The following is a 16070-nucleotide window of genomic DNA, read 5'->3' as shown; positions in this document are numbered from 1 at the left end:
CAGCAGCACTACCATGTTGCTGCACAGGGCTTGGGATTGGCAGTGCCAGGGAGGGGAGGAAAAAAATTCTGAAATTGCTTTTAGGAATGAAGGCATTCCATAATTAGAAAATTAACATATTGTTTGATGACAGTTATGATCCTCAGGGACAAGTTACATGGTATAGAGTCTACTTTAGAAAATCAGAAAGCAGCCTGTTTAGCATGGGTTCTTCATCCACATCCTTTTTGCTCTCTGTCAGGCCTTCATTTTGTGGCTTGAGCTTGAATTTTTTTCTCTCTCTATTGAACTTAGATCAAGCATTGCAATATAATTCATTTAATACAGAATAAACTGCACTATTAGTCAATATCTTTATTGACTATATTTATATTGAGTACATTTATGCTTGTCTTGCTAGTAGATTGCAAGCTACTCAAGGTCAAGGGCTGGGCTTACACTGCTTGATCACTCTTCCTGAAATCAATAAATGTTTCTGGATTTTGCTTTGACTTTCAAAATATGAATTAGGAAGGGAAATAACTGTTGTGGTCAACCCTTCTGACAACCTCAAAAGCAGCTAAGGTCTCTTGTGATCACCACATTCCCAGTCTTTCATGATGACTAAGAAGAACGCTGAGATGAACAAGAACTAGAAAATCATAAACTTATCTACAAGTATCCACAATCAGAGGCTCCTATAAAGACTAAATATCTCTGAATAGAGAGTATACTATACTATTATAAGTAAAAGCTTTCTAATGTATACATGAGTCAATTCTCTTCATTTTCAGTTTGTTTTGGGGTGTCTAAAACCAGAAAACTATAAGTATTTGTCCAAACATTTTACTTAGAGAATAGTAGTTAACAGAGGCTGGGAAGAGCAGTGGAGGGGGACGGATGGGGAGAGGTTGGTCAACAGGTACAAAGTTACTGTTCAGAAATAAGTTCTGGTACTACATTGCATAGTAGGTGACTATAGCTAACAATAATACATCGACTATTTCAAGAGAGCTAGAAGAGAGGATTTTGAATGTTCCCACCACAATGGCATGATAAATGTCTTAGGTGATGGAAATGGTAATTATTTGATTTGATCATTACACATTGTATACATGCATCAAAACATCACACTGTATCCCATAAATATGTATACTTATGTGGCAATTAAAATGATAAATAATAAATACTTTACTTAAATTTCCCGTGGTGTCTTTATTCTACAAGCACTTTAAGCAGAAGTGATGAAGTGACTGTCATTAAAAATGCCAGTTTACAAACATATGTGGATTAAGGGTGTTGGGCACTGGCCCAGCTCTGGGATTTTCTGGTACAAAATTCAGGAGAATTCTATCACTGCTGGTTGGTGCAGATAAAGACATTGCAGTTTATCACTCTTTTCAGCCCTGAAATGTCACTGAAATGAGTGGTTAACTCACTTTTATTCTGGGAAGAAGAGGTGATTAAGGCATTAGAGAACTTGATAATATTTCTGGAACAACAGAACAAACCTATCAGAAAAACTGACAGGAAGGAAAAGAGCAGGCCTGGCTTTGCTCCCTTGACTACACACCAAGGTCTTTATTGCCTAAATGGTGGGAACACTTGTCATCATAAAACCCCAGGAAGGATTCTATAAAGTGTGCAGGTGATTTGGACCACAGAGTGGCATTTTTTTTTTTAACAGCAAAAACTGACATGAATCTATTTGAACGAATTAAGATTCCCCATTTGTTGAATAACAAAGACTCATTTGTTGTATAGCAAAGAAGGGGAGATAGATGACAATTAGAGGAAAAGATAAGAGATGTTTTACAAATTATTATGATATGAGGACTTATTTTGCTTTTTTTTTTCTTTTACCTTGTTTTGGAAACTTTTTATCTTTTCTTTTGTTTTACCTTGTTTTGTCATTCAATTTACACATCAAGCTTACAGATTTACTAAAGCCATATCTTGCAAATATCTTGTAAAACTGTAGGACAATATCACACCCAAGATATTGACACTGATACAATCAAGATCAGAACATTCTCATCATCTCAAGCCTCCCTCATATTGTCCTTTTATACCTCCACATGCTTCTCTCCAATCCCCACATCCTCCTTAGCCCCAGCTACAACCAATCTGTTCTCCTTTGCTGTAATTTTGTCATTTCAAGAATGTTATATAAATGGAATCATACAGTGTAGAACCTTTTGGGGTTGGCTTTTTTCCACTCAGCATAATTCTTTCAAGTTTCATCATTAACAGTTCATTCCCATTTATTAAGGAGGATTCCATATAATATAGATGTCTCACAGTTTGTTTAACCACTCATCCTTTGGAGGATATCTGGGCTGTTTCCAATTTTTATCTATTACAAATTAAGCAGCTATAAACATTTGTGTATAGGTTTTTATGTGAGCATAAGTTTTCATTTCTCTGGAATAAATCCCCAAGAGTAGAAATGCTGGGTCATATGGTAGTTGAGTGTTTAGATTTTTTTTTAAATTACCAAACTGTTTTCCAGGATAGCTAGGACATGGTTTGAATGGCATGAGTGATTGTATGAGTGATCCAGTTCTTCCACATCCTCATCAACATTTAGGGTTATCACTATTTTTAATTTTAGCCATTCCAATAAGTCTATAGTAACAGCTTATTTTGATTTAATTTGCATTTCTCTATTGATGCCGTTTAACAGATTTCATGTGCTCATTTGCTGTCTTATATCCTTACTCATGTCTTTTTCCCATCTTTGAAGTGAAATTTGCTATTATTTTAACACTGAGTTTTGAGAACTCTTTTTTTATTTTTTAATTCCTACAACTTTTATTTTTTCACAATTTGAAAAAGATGCACTTTTTCTTTCTATTTTACAATGAGTAATGTAAAATACAATGAGTAATGTTCGTATAATGCCTTAGAGCAAGCTTCCCCACAGGTCCCAAGCCAACTAGGAAGGCCCAAAACAAATTTGTAAACTTTCTTTTTTTTTTAAATTATACTTTAAGTTCTAGGGTACATGGGCACAATGTGCAGGTTTGTTACATATGTCTACATGTGCCATGTTGGTATGCTGCACCCATTAACTCGTCATTTACATTAGGTATATCTCCTAATGCTATCCTTCGCCTGTCCTCTCACTCCACAACAGGTCCCGGTGTGTGATGTTCCCCTTCCGCTCCAAGTGCATCTCATTGTTCAGTTCCCACCTATGAGTGGGAGAATGTGGGGGTGTTTGGTTTTCTTTCTTGTTGATAGTTTCCTGAGAATGATGCGGTTTCCAGCTGCCATCCATGTCCCTACGAAGGACACGAATCATGCTTTTTTATGGCTGCAACAGTATTCCATGTGTCATATGTGCCACATTTTTTAAATCCAGCTCTGTCATTGATGGACATTTTGGGTTTGGCGTTCCAAGTCTTTGCTATTGTGAATAGGTGCCGCAATAACATACGTATGCATGTGTTTATATAGCAGCATGATTTATAATCCTTTGCGTATATACCCAGTAAATGGGGTTTTTTAGCGATGGCCTGCGGTCAAATGCGTATTTAGTTTCTAATCCTTGAGGAATCACCACACTGCATCTTCCAACAATGGGCTTGACTAGTTTACAGTCCCACCAACAGGCTGTAAAAAGTGTTCCGTATTCCTCCACATCCTCTCTAGCACCTGGTTGTTTTCCTGGACTTTTTACATGATGCCATTCTAACTGGCATGTGAGATGGTATCTCATTGGTGGTTTTGATTTGCATTTCTCTGGGGATGGCCAGTTGATGATGAGCATTTTTCATGTGCCTGCTGGTTGCCATAAGAGAATTCTTTAAATATTCTGGATCCTAGTTCCTCTTCTGGGATACATAAGTTGCCAAATATGTTCTCCCAGTCAGCTAAGCTTGTCTTTTCTTTCTCTTAAACAGGATCTTTTACAAAGTTTTTAATTTATTGAAGCTCCAATTTTCCATTTTCCCTTTATGAATTGTGCTTTTGCGTGCTATTTACATGCTCTGTCCAACCCTAGAACAACGAAAATGGTTCTTCCATATTTTTCTAAAAGTTTAGTTTTATTTGTTACATATAAGCCATGATTCACTTAGCCTAACTTTTGTGTAATTTCATTTTTTTTTTTTTTTTTTTTTTTTTTGCCTGTGGGTTGTCCAATTGCCTCCACAAACATTTGATTAAAAGCTTGTCTTTCCCCCACTGAACTGTTTTTCCACTTCTGCCAAAAATCAATTGGACATATTTTTGTGGGTCTATTTCTGAGTTCTCCATTGTGTTCCATTGATCTATATATCTAACCTCTGTCAATGCCACACAGACTTGACTGCATTAGCTATATAATATGTCTTGAAATTGGGTAGATTGATTCTTCCTACTTTATTATTCTTCTTCAAGTTTGTTTTAACTATCCCAGTTTTTTTTTACATTTTCATAAACATTGTAGGGTAATCTTTTCTATATCTACAAAAAATCTTCCTTATGTTTGGATATATTAGGGCTTAAATATGTCATTTTATTTCTTGTTTTCTATTTGTTCTGTCTGTTATTTCTGTGTTTGTTTTCTCTTACGTTCCGATGGGCTGCTTGAGCATTTTCTTAGAATTCAGTTTTGATTTATCTATAGTGTTTTTAAGTGTCTCTCTTTGTAAAGCTTTTTTAGTGGTTGCTCTAGGAAATACATTATAGATACATCACTTTTCACAGTCTACTAATGTTGTCATTTTACTAATTCAAGTGAAATATATAAAGATTACCTCCCATTACATACTTCTACTCTCCTTTGTTAATAATGTAAGTGTCTTAACTATTTCCAAATTAAACACACATCAGACAGTGTCATAATAGGATCATATCAGTGTTAGAGTTTCTACCATAAAACATAATTTAGAAAGCTCAAGAGAAGGAAGGTCTATTGCATGTATTCATAGTTTTGTTACTACGCACTTCCTTCCTGATGTCTAGGACTTCTTTTATTTTTTCCTTTCTACTTAAAGAACTTTTCTTAGCCATTTTTTTGAGGTAAGTCAGCTGGCAACAAATTCTCTTGATTTATGTCATCTGAAAATGTCTTGATTTCCCCTTCCATGAGGGTAGTGGTAATGTTTTGACTCTGTCACCCCAACCCAGCAGGTAAGAGGAGAGGTGCCTTATTATAGTGGGGATGATTCAGGCCTCCCACATATTCTCCATGGACACCATGGGGTGGGTGAGGGGTGGCACAAGAGGGGCTCACTACCACCTAGCAAGTGTGGAAAAGTCTATACTCCCAACTCAACATTTGCTGACATGGGTGAGAGTGAGGTCACCATTTTCTTCTGTGGTGTTTGGCTGGAGTACAGCAATTATTGCTTAAAAATTTTCTACTGGGCTTTCTCTTTCTGACCCACTATCTAGAAAAAGCAGGATTTTGTTGGGTCTTTTTGGTCTGCACTCATTGGGGTTTCCAGTTTGCCAGCTTTTCCAACACTCAATCTAGTACACATTAGGCATAAGATACCCAAGGAACTAATCAACATGTTATTACTTGGTTCCTGAGGTTCTAGCCAGTTGACCTTTTATCCTCCACTTTTCAGGATGTTATGTTCGTTTTATATGTAATAGATTAAACAATACAATCAAAAGACAGAGATTGTCAGATTGCATAAAAAAACAAGATCCAACTATGTGCTGTCTACAGGAGACACATTTTAGATCCAAAGATACAAACAGGTTGAAACAAAAAGATAGAAAAAAAATCATTTCAAAAAGTAACCATAAGAAACCAAGAGTGGCTATACTAATATCAGACAAAATAGACTTTAAAACTTGTTACTAGAGATAAAATCATTTTATAAAGATAAAAGGTCAATCCATCATGAAAGATAACATTTATGAAGATATATGTACCAGAAAAAGAACCCCGAAAACACATGAAGCGAAGTCTGACAGATTTGAAGGAAGGCACAGATATTTCAGCAGTAATAGTCAGAAATTTCAATTACACACTTTCAATATCGGAGAGAACAAATAGGCAGAATATCAAGAGGAATAGAAGACTTGAAATCAGTATAAACCAACTAGACCCAACAGAGATCTTTGGAATACGCCATCCAGTAACAGCAGAATATACATTCCTCTCAAGTGCATATGAAACATTTTCCAAGGCAGACACATGCTAGGTCATAAAATAAACTTCAATAAGTTTAAAAGAATTAAAATCATATAAAATATATTCTCGGGCTATGATGGATAGAAACTTGAAATTAATAATGAAAATACTTGGGAATTTCACAGACATATGGAACCAAAATAATACACTCAGAAATAACCAACAGGTCAAAAAAATCACAAGAGAAACTAGAAAATACTTTGAGATAAATGAAAATGAAAACGCAACATTAAAATACTTACAGGATGCAGCTAAAGCAATTCTTAGAAGGAAATTTGTAGTTTTAATGGTCTGTGTTAAAGAAAATCTTAAATCAATAACTCAACATCTCACTTTAAGACACTGGAGATAAAAGGACAAACTAAGACTAAAATAAGCAGAAGGAAAGAAATAGTAAAGATTAGAGTGGAAATAAATGAAGTAGAGATTAGAAAAACAATAGAGAAAATACAGAACAATAGAAAACAATAGAGAAAATAAAAGGACCAAATCTGGTTCTTCAAAAGATAAACAAAACAACAAATCTTTAGCTAGACTGACCAAAAAGAGAGTAGACTCAAATAACTAAAATCAGAAATGAAAAGAAACATTGCTATTGACCTTACAGTAATAAAAAAATAAACAAATACTTTGGACATTTGTATGCCTATCTATTAGATAACTGAGATGAAATGGACAAATTTCTAAAAAGTACAAACTACTGAAACCAACTAAAAAAAAGAAATAGGAAAAAAATGGGCAAAAGACCTAAACAGAAATTTCTCAAAAGAAGACATACAAATGGCCAACAGGTATTTTAAAAGATGCTAAACACCACTGATTATCAGGGAAATGCAAATCAAAACCATGAGATATCTCCTCACACCTATTAGAATGGCTATTATCAAAAAAGACGGACGATATCAAGTGCTGGCAGGAATGTGGAAAAAAGGGAACCCTTGTACACTGTTGGTGGGAATGTAAATTAGTACAGCCATTATGCAAAACTGTATGTAGGTTCCTCAAAAAGTTAGAAATAGAACTGCTATATAACCTAGCAATCCTATACTGGGTATATATCCAAGGAAAATGAAACCAATATATCAAAAAGATATCTACACTCCCATGCACACTGCAGCATTATTCACAATAGCCACCTATGTGTCCATCAACAAATGAATGAAGAAAATGTGGTACATATAGACAATGGAATATTATTCAGCCTTTTAAAAAAATCCTGTCTTTTGCAACAGCACAGATGCACCTCGAGTATATCATGTTAAGTGAAGTAAGCCAGTCACAGAAAGACAAATACAATGTAATCTCACTTAAATGTGACATGTGAAATATTTGAATTCATAGAAGCAGAGAGTAAAATGGTAGTTACCAAGGGCTAGAGGTGGGGAGATTGGGGAGATGGTTAACAAATACAAAATTTCAATTAGGAGGAATAAGTTCAAGAAATGTACTGGGCTGACTATAGTTAGTAACAATGTTTTGTATGCTTGAAAATTACTGAAAGAGTAGATTTTTATTTATTTTTTTGTTTTATAATGTATTTTTTATTATTTTTAAAAATTTTAATTTTTATTTCAATAGGTTTTTTGGGAACAGGTGGTGTTGGGTTACATGAATAAGTTCTTTGATGATGATTTCTGAGATTTTAGAATGATGCACCCATCATCCAAGCAGTGTACACTGCACCCAATGTGTAGTCTTTTATTCCTGTCCACCCACCCTTTCCTCCAAGTCCCCAAAGTCCAGTGTATCATTCTCATGCCTTTGTGTCCTCACAGCTTAGCTCCTGCATATGAGTGAGAACATACACTGTTTAGTTTTCCATTTCTAAGTTACTTCACTTAGAATAATAGTCTCGGCCAGGCACGGTGGCTCACACCGGTAATTCCAGCACTTTGGGAGGCCGAGGCGGGTGGATCACAAGGTCAGGAGATCGAGATCATCCTGGCTAACACGGTGAAACCCTGTCTCTACTAAAAATACAAAAAAATTAGCTGGGTGTGGTGGCATGTGCCTGTAGTCCCAGCTACTTGGGAGGCTGAGGCAGGAGGATGGCGTGAACCCGGGAGGCAGAGCTTGCAGTGAGCCGAAATCATGCCACTGAGCTCCAGCCTGGGCAACAGAGCAAGACTCATGTCTCCAAAAAAAAAAAAAAAAAAAGAAAGAAAGAATAATAGTTCTCCAATTCCATCCGGGCTTCTGTGAATGCCATTATTGCATTCCTTTTTATGGCTGACTAGTATTCTATGGTGTGTGTGTATATTTACATATACATATATATGTGTGTGTGTATATATATGTGTGTATGTGTGTGTGTGTGTGTATATATATATATATATATATATATAACATTTTCCTTATCCACTCGTTGATTGATGGGCATTTGGTTGTACTAGTTTACATTCCCACCAATGGTGTAAAAGTGATCCTTTTTCACCACATCCATGCCAACATCTATTCTTTTTTGATTTTTTGATTGTAGCCATTGTTACAGGAGTGAGATGATAACACATTGTGGTTTTGATTTACATTTCCCTGATTTGCTTGGTAGTGGCAAATTCCCTCCGCATTTGTTTGTCTGGAAGACTATATCTTTCCTTCATTTATAAAGTTAAGTTTCACTGGATACAAAGTTATTGGCTGATAACTATTTTGTTTTTTTTTTTTTTTTTTTTTTTGAGACGGAGTCTCGCCCTGTCGCCCAGGCTGGAGTGCAGTGGCCGGATCTCAGCTCACTGCAAGCTCCGCCTCCCGGGCTCCCGCCATTCTCCTGTCTCAGCCTCCCGAGAAGCTGGGACTACAGGCGCCGCCACCTCGCCCGGCTAGTGTTTTTGTATTTTTTTTAGTAGAGATGGGGTTTCACCGGGTTAGCCAGGATGGTCTTGATCTCCTGACCTCGTGATCTGCCCGTCTTGGCCTCCCAAAGTGCTGGGATTACAGGCTTGAGCCACCGCGCCAGCCAACTATTTTGTTTAATGAGGCTAAAAATAGGACCCCAGTCCCTTCTAGCTTGTAGGGTTTCTGCAGAGAAATCTGTTGTTATTCTGATAGGTTTTCCTTTCTAGATTACCTGGTGCTTTTGCCTCATAGCTCTTAAGATTCTTTCCTTCATCTTGACTTTAGATACTCTGATGACTATGTGCCTAGGTGATGATCTTTTTGCAGTGAATTTCCCAGGTGTTCTTTGAGCTTCTTATATTTGGATGTCTACATCTCTAGACAAGAGATCTTCCTCCAGCAAGGCCAGGGAAGTTTTCCTCAATTATTCCTTCAGATGTATTTTCCAAACTTTTAGATTTCTCTTCTTCCTCGACAACACCAATTATTCTTAGGTTTGGTCATTTAACACAGTCCCAAACTTCTTGAAAGCTTTGTTCATTGTTTAAATTCTTTTTTCTTTGTCTTTGATGAATTGAGATAATTTGAAACCTGTGTCTTCAAACTCTGAAGTTCTTTCTTCTGTTTATTCGATTCTATTGCTGAGACTTTCCAGTACATTTTGCATTTCTCTGAGTGTATCCTTGACTTCCAGAAGTTGTGGTTGTTTTTTATTTATGCTATCTATTTAACTGAAGAATTTTCCTTTCATATCCTGTATCATGTTTTTTATTTCCTTCAGTTGGACTTAACTTTTCTCTGATGCCTCCTTGATTAGCTTAATAATCAACCTTCTAAATTCTTTTTCTGGCAATTCAGAGATTTCATCTTGGTTTAGATCTATTGCTGGTGAGCTGGTATGATCTTTTGGGGGTGTTACAGAACCCTGTTTTGCCATATTATCAAAATTGCTTTTCTGGTTCTTTCTCATTTGGGTAGACTATGTCAGAGGGAAGATCTGGGATTCATAGGCTCTGTTCAGATTCCTTTGTCTCATGGCGTGCTCCCTTGATGTGGTGTTCTCTCCCTTCCCCTATGAATGGGGCTTCCAGTGAGCCAAACTGTAGCGATTGTTTCTGCTCTTCTGGGTCTAGTCACCCAGCAGAGTTACCAGGCTCTGGGCTGGTACTGGCGAGTGTCTACAAAGAGTCCTGTGATGTGATCTGTCTTCAGTTCTTGGAGCTGTGGATACCAGCACCTGCTCCTGGTGGAGGCAGCAGGGGAGTGAAGTGGGCTCTGTGAGGGTCCTCTGTTGTGTTTTTGTTTAGTGCATTGGTTTTGTGTTGGTTGGCCTCTAGCTAGGAGGTGGCACTTTCAAGAGTATATCAGCTATAGTCCTATAGGGAGAATGCAAACTTGCCCTCAGGACACCTGGTTAAGTATTCAGGTTTCCCAAGCAGTGGGCAGGGCCACAGAGTTCCCAAGAGAATTGGGCCTTTGTCTTTGGCTACCAGGGCAGGTAGAGAAAGACCATCAGGTAGGGGCAGGGATAGGCGTGTCTGAGCTCAGCCTCTCCTTGGGTGGGGCTTGCTGCAGCTGCTGTGGGGGATGGGGGTGTGGTTCCCAGTTCAATGGAGTTATATTCCCAGGAGGATTATGGCTGCCTCTGCTAAGTCATACAGGTCACCAGGGAAGTGGGGGAAAGCTGGCAGTCACAGGCCTTACCCTGCTCCCACTCAGCCCACAGTACTAGAGGCTAGTCTCATGCCCACCGTGCCCCCAACAACAGCACTGAATCTATTTCCAGGCAACCGGTGACCAGGGCTGAAAATTTGCCCCAGACCACAAGCCTCCCCATTGAGAAAGCAAGCAGACTCACAGTTTTTTTGGCATCCCAGGAAGCCTGAACTCAAGAGTAGATTTTTAGTGTCCTTACAACAAAAAAAGGTAAGTGTCTGAGGTAGTGAATATGTTAATTAGCTCAATTTAGCCATTCCACAATGTATACATATTTCAAAACATCATGCTGCACACCATAAATATGTATAATTTTTATTTGTCAAATTAAAAAATTTTTTTAAAGAAATAGAAAATCTGTATGGACCTATAACAACTAAAGAGATTGAATCAGCAATCAAAAACTTTCAATAACAAAAAGTCTAAGATGAGACGACTTCACTGAAGAATTCTACAAAACATTTAAAGAACTGATACCAATTCTTCACAAACTCTTCAGAAAAATAGAATGGAAGGGAATACTGCCAAACTATCAGGCCAGAATTGTCTGATACCAAAAGCAGACAAAGACATTATAAGAAAAGAAAACTCTTATATATTATATCTTTTATTAATATAGACACAAAAATCCTCACTAAATACAAACAAGTTGAATCCTGCAGCACAGTAAAATGATTACTCATTATTACCCGGTGGGATTTATTCAAGGAGTGCAAAGCTAATTCAACATATGAAAATACATTGATGTAATATACTATATCAGTATTATAATGGGCAAAACTGTATGATCATCTTAATAGATGTAGATAAAGCACATGACTAAATTCATGACTTAATGATTAGAACGTTCTACAAACTAGGATTAGAAGGGAACTTCCTCAACATAATAAAGGACGCTTATGAAAAAGTCATAGCTAATGTCACACTTAATGGTGAAAGACTAAACGTTTTCCCCCTAAGATAGGAATAAGACAGGGATGTGTTCTCTTACCACTTCTACTCAACATTGTACTGGAGATTTGGGCCAAAACAATTAGGCAATAAAATAAAATAAAAAAGGCAGCTAGATTGGAAAGGAAAATATATAGTTATTTCTATTTGCAGATGATATGGTCTCGTATAAAAAATCCTAAAGAGCCCACTAAAACCTATTGAACTCATAAGTAGTTCAGCTGGGTTTAGGATAAAAGATCAATATACAAAAAAAAAATTATATTTTGTTATAGTAGCAATGGGCAAACTGAAAATAAAATTAAGAAAAAAATTCCATTTATGGTAACATCAAAAATAATAAAATACCTAGCAATCAGTTAACAAAAAATTGCAAAATATTCTGAAAACTATAAAACCTTGTTGAAATAAATTAAACCAGACTCAAATAAGTGGATCATGAATCAGAAGACTTAATATTGTTAAGATGGCAATATCCCTTAAATTGATCTACAGATTCAATGCAATTCCTAGCATTCCAGCTGACTTCTTTGCAGAAGTTAAACAATTTATATGAAAATCCAAGAGACCCAGAATATAGAATCCCTAGTAGCAGACTCACACTTCTTGATTTCAAAACTTACTATAAAGCTACAGTAATCAAAACAGTGTGTTACTGACATAAAGATAGATGTGTAGGTCAGTGGAATAGCATTGAGAGTTCACAAATAATCCTCTTAGTTATAGTAAATTGATTTTGATAAGGATTCTGAGATTATTCAATAGGGAAAAAATAGTTTTTCCAACAAATGGTGCTGGAACAACTGGCTATCCATGCAGATAGGAATCAATTTGGACCCCTAATTCACCCCTACAAAAATTTACTCAAAATAGATCATAGATTAACCATAAGAGTGTATTAGTTCATTCTCACGCTGCTATAAAGAAATGCCTGAGACTGGGTAACTTATAAAGAAAAGAGGTTTAATTGGGTCACAATTCTGCAGGCTGTACAGGAAGCATTAGAGCATCTGCTCAGTTGCTGGGAAGGCCTTAGGAAACTTACACTTATGGTGGAAGATGAAGGGGAAGCTGGCACTTCGCATGGTCAGAGCCATTAAAAGAAAACAAGTGTAATGTTCACGACCTTGGATTTGGCAATGGTTTCTTAGATATGACACCAATTCAGAAGCAACAAAAGAACAAACTAGACATCACCAAAATTAAACACCTTAGTGCTTCAAAGATAATTATCAAGAAGTTAGAAAGACAACCCAAAGAATGAGAAAAGTTGTTTGCAAATTGTATCTCTGATAAGGAACTTGTATCTAGAATATATAAATAATTCCTACAACTCAATAATCAATAGACATATATCCCAGTTTTAAAAAGGGCTGAATACGTATTTTGTTATATTATTTATTTCCAAATAAAAGATCTGAATAGATATCTTTCCGAAGAAGATGTGCAAATGGCCAACAAGCACCTAAAAAGAAGCCCGACATCACTAGTCCTCAGAGAAATGCAAATCAAAACCACAATGAGATTCCACTTCATGCTCCCTAGGATGGCTATTGTATTGGTTTCCTATGACTGCTGTAACAATTACCACAATTAAAACAAGAGAAATAGATCCCCTCACATGCCCAAAATCAGCTTCGCTGGGTGGAAATCAAGGTGCTGACAGGGCTGTGTTCCCTCCAAAGGCTCTAAGGGAGAAATTTCTCCTTGCTTCTTCCAGCTCTTGATAGCTGCTGGCACACCTCAGTTGTGGCAATATCATTCCATTCTTTTTTTGTGTAGTCACCTTGCCTCTACTCCTCTCTACAGGCAAATCCCCCTCTGCCTTCTTAGCAACTGTCCCTTTTAAGAACACACATGACTGCATTTAGGGCCCATCTGGATAATCCAGGATAGTCTCCCCCATCTTGATATCCTTAACTGAATCACATCTGCATAGACTCTTTTCCCATACAAGGTAACATTCACAGGTTCTAAGGATAAGGACCTGGATATCTCTGGGGGTCATTATTCTGTCTATGAGAGATATCATAGATACTAAATAACAAGTGCTAGTGAGGATGTGGAGAAATTAGAACCCTCATACACTGTTAGCAGAAATGTAAGTGGTGCAGCCACTGTGGAAAATAGTCTGGCAGTTCCTAGAATAGTTAAACATAGAGTTACCATGTGATACAACAATTCCACTCTTAGGCACGTACCCAAGAGAAATGAAAACATGTTCACACAAAAATGCGTATGCAAATGTTCATAGCAGAATTATTTGTAATAGCTCAAAAGTGGGAACAATCCAAATGTCCATCAACTAATAAACAGATACATAACATGTATTATATCCATATAATTAAATATTATTTAGCAATAAAAAGAAAATACTGATTCATGCTACAAGTGGATGAACTGCAAAAAAAAAAAAATACTTAAAGAAGCCAATCTCAAAGGATCATATATTATATGATATTATTAATATGACATGTCCAGAATAGGCAAATCTATAGTCAGAAAGCAGATTAGTGGTTGCCTAGGGATAGGGAGGAGGATGAGGTACTAGGAAGTGATGGCCGAGGGGCAAGGGGTTTCTTTTTTTGGTAATAAAAATGTTCTGAAATTGACTGTGGCAGTGAATGCACAACTCTGTAAATATAAATATACTAAAAAACATCTAATTGTACACTTTAAGTGGGTGAGTTTTATGGTATGTGAATTGTATCTCAATAAAGCTGTTATAAAATTATATAGCCTAAACTGTCTAGCTTGAAAATAGTGCTTGCTTATACAAACTGAATATACATTGCTAAGAATATAGACTGAAATCCAAGTGAAAGGACAGGCCTAGATTTCTGCACTGATTTATCTGCATGAGAGGAAGTGAAAACTTGAGCTCCCCAATGCCCACAGTAGTAATCAGCCTCCATAGGGCCCCTAAAATTCTCATCTCTCAGCATTCACACTTGTTTAGACTCCTCCCAAATTATACCAGGGTTGGTTTCTGTGACCCATAGAATATGGCAGAAATTATGGTATGTCTCTTCCACAATTAAGTTACATGAGACTTTGTTGCTTCCATTTGAGTGTTTATACTTTAATTGGATAAATGAAAATAAAACGAAATTGCAATTGTGGTATTTTAACTTCCTATTCCTTCATCTGCTTTCATTTTTTTAATCTTATTATTTAACTGTTCTGACCAGAAATTCTGACAAGTTAATCAAGAGACCTGACGCTCTGTAATCCTTATCAGTGTAATTCACTGACAACCATCTGGAAGGCTTTAACTTAAAAATTCCATCCAATAGATTACAATTGACATGTGGAAACCAATATAATAAAAGAGTAAAACCAGCTCCTGTCACTACACATACATGCTTTTGTTGCTAAAATTATTGGGTTATCTTGTATATTCCAAGACTAATGTATCTATTATAATAAAAGGAGAAACCGTACCTTTAATGATACACTTTTTCCACGAAAGAAACTTGCAAATAGTTTGGGTGACTTTGGATGTGTATAAACTACTTACAGGTAGGAAAATGTCCTCTCTCTTCTCCTCTGCCCCACCCAAGTCCATATTCACCGTGATCTTACCACATAACAGCTAACAAACATGTTATTCAGAAGTAACACAAATAGTATTCATGTCAATGATCATAATAACTCACAATGAAAGTATTTAACTCATCAAGGAGTTTCTAGTAAAGAAATGCCTAGAAAGGTATAGTCCATACAATTTCAGCTATCTGTATGAATTTTTTTAAAAAAAGAAAAGGACAAATGTCCATTCACATTTGGTATCATGTGAATTCAGCCAAAGCCAATGGACTTTGGAAAGCTTCAGTTTGTATTCTTTGCTGGCCTTCGGGTATGTGTTCCAGTAACAATGAAGACAGTGAGTAATGAGTGGCCACCAGAGAATTCCTGTTTAATAGATGGCCATGATGCAAATGTTGAAAGTAGATTCATTCTTTAATTCATTAGACAAATATTCATAAGCACCTAGTATCATGTATATGCCTCAAATTTTGACCCCTCCAACATTTATTTCCAAATTTTAAGGCATAATAAGATATACTTGAGGGCTTTTTCCTCAAAAACTTATCTTCATAAGTTTGGGTCAATTTACATCACACATAGGTCTGAATGCATTTTTTTCTCAAAGGGGAGAATGATTAATTTTATGTTTTGCGGTCAAACCCCTCTGTAAAAAGCAGTTCACTTCTGTCCTCCAACATAAATGAAGGATTTCAAAGACTTTTGTTGAACTCAGTCTCTCTTTTATACAAATTGCTCTGAGTTTTTCCAATGAAAAGAAACTTCCAATTTTAGAAAAGAAACATACATATTTAGACATTAGGGAACTTATATAGAATGAGTAGGCTTGTTGTTTATAAAGAATAATTCACATTGTATATTATCCTATGTTTTCTATCAGGTACCTCCAAGTCTGTCACTA

At 36.4% G+C, this 16070-nt stretch overlaps 1 protein-coding gene across 1 annotated transcript in view; it reads right to left on the bottom strand.

Moving 5' to 3' along the window:
• ABCB11 (ATP binding cassette subfamily B member 11) overlaps positions 1-16070 on the bottom strand; it is a 122369-nt gene that overhangs the window by 85614 nt on the left and 20685 nt on the right. The window lies entirely within an intron of this gene.

The sequence above is a fragment of the Rhinopithecus bieti genome, unplaced genomic scaffold (assembly GCF_001698545.2).
Source record: "Rhinopithecus bieti isolate Rb0 unplaced genomic scaffold, ASM169854v2 scaffold_37314, whole genome shotgun sequence".
Taxonomy (NCBI): domain Eukaryota; kingdom Metazoa; phylum Chordata; class Mammalia; order Primates; family Cercopithecidae; genus Rhinopithecus; species Rhinopithecus bieti.
This window is presented reverse-complemented; position numbering and strand designations above follow the sequence as displayed.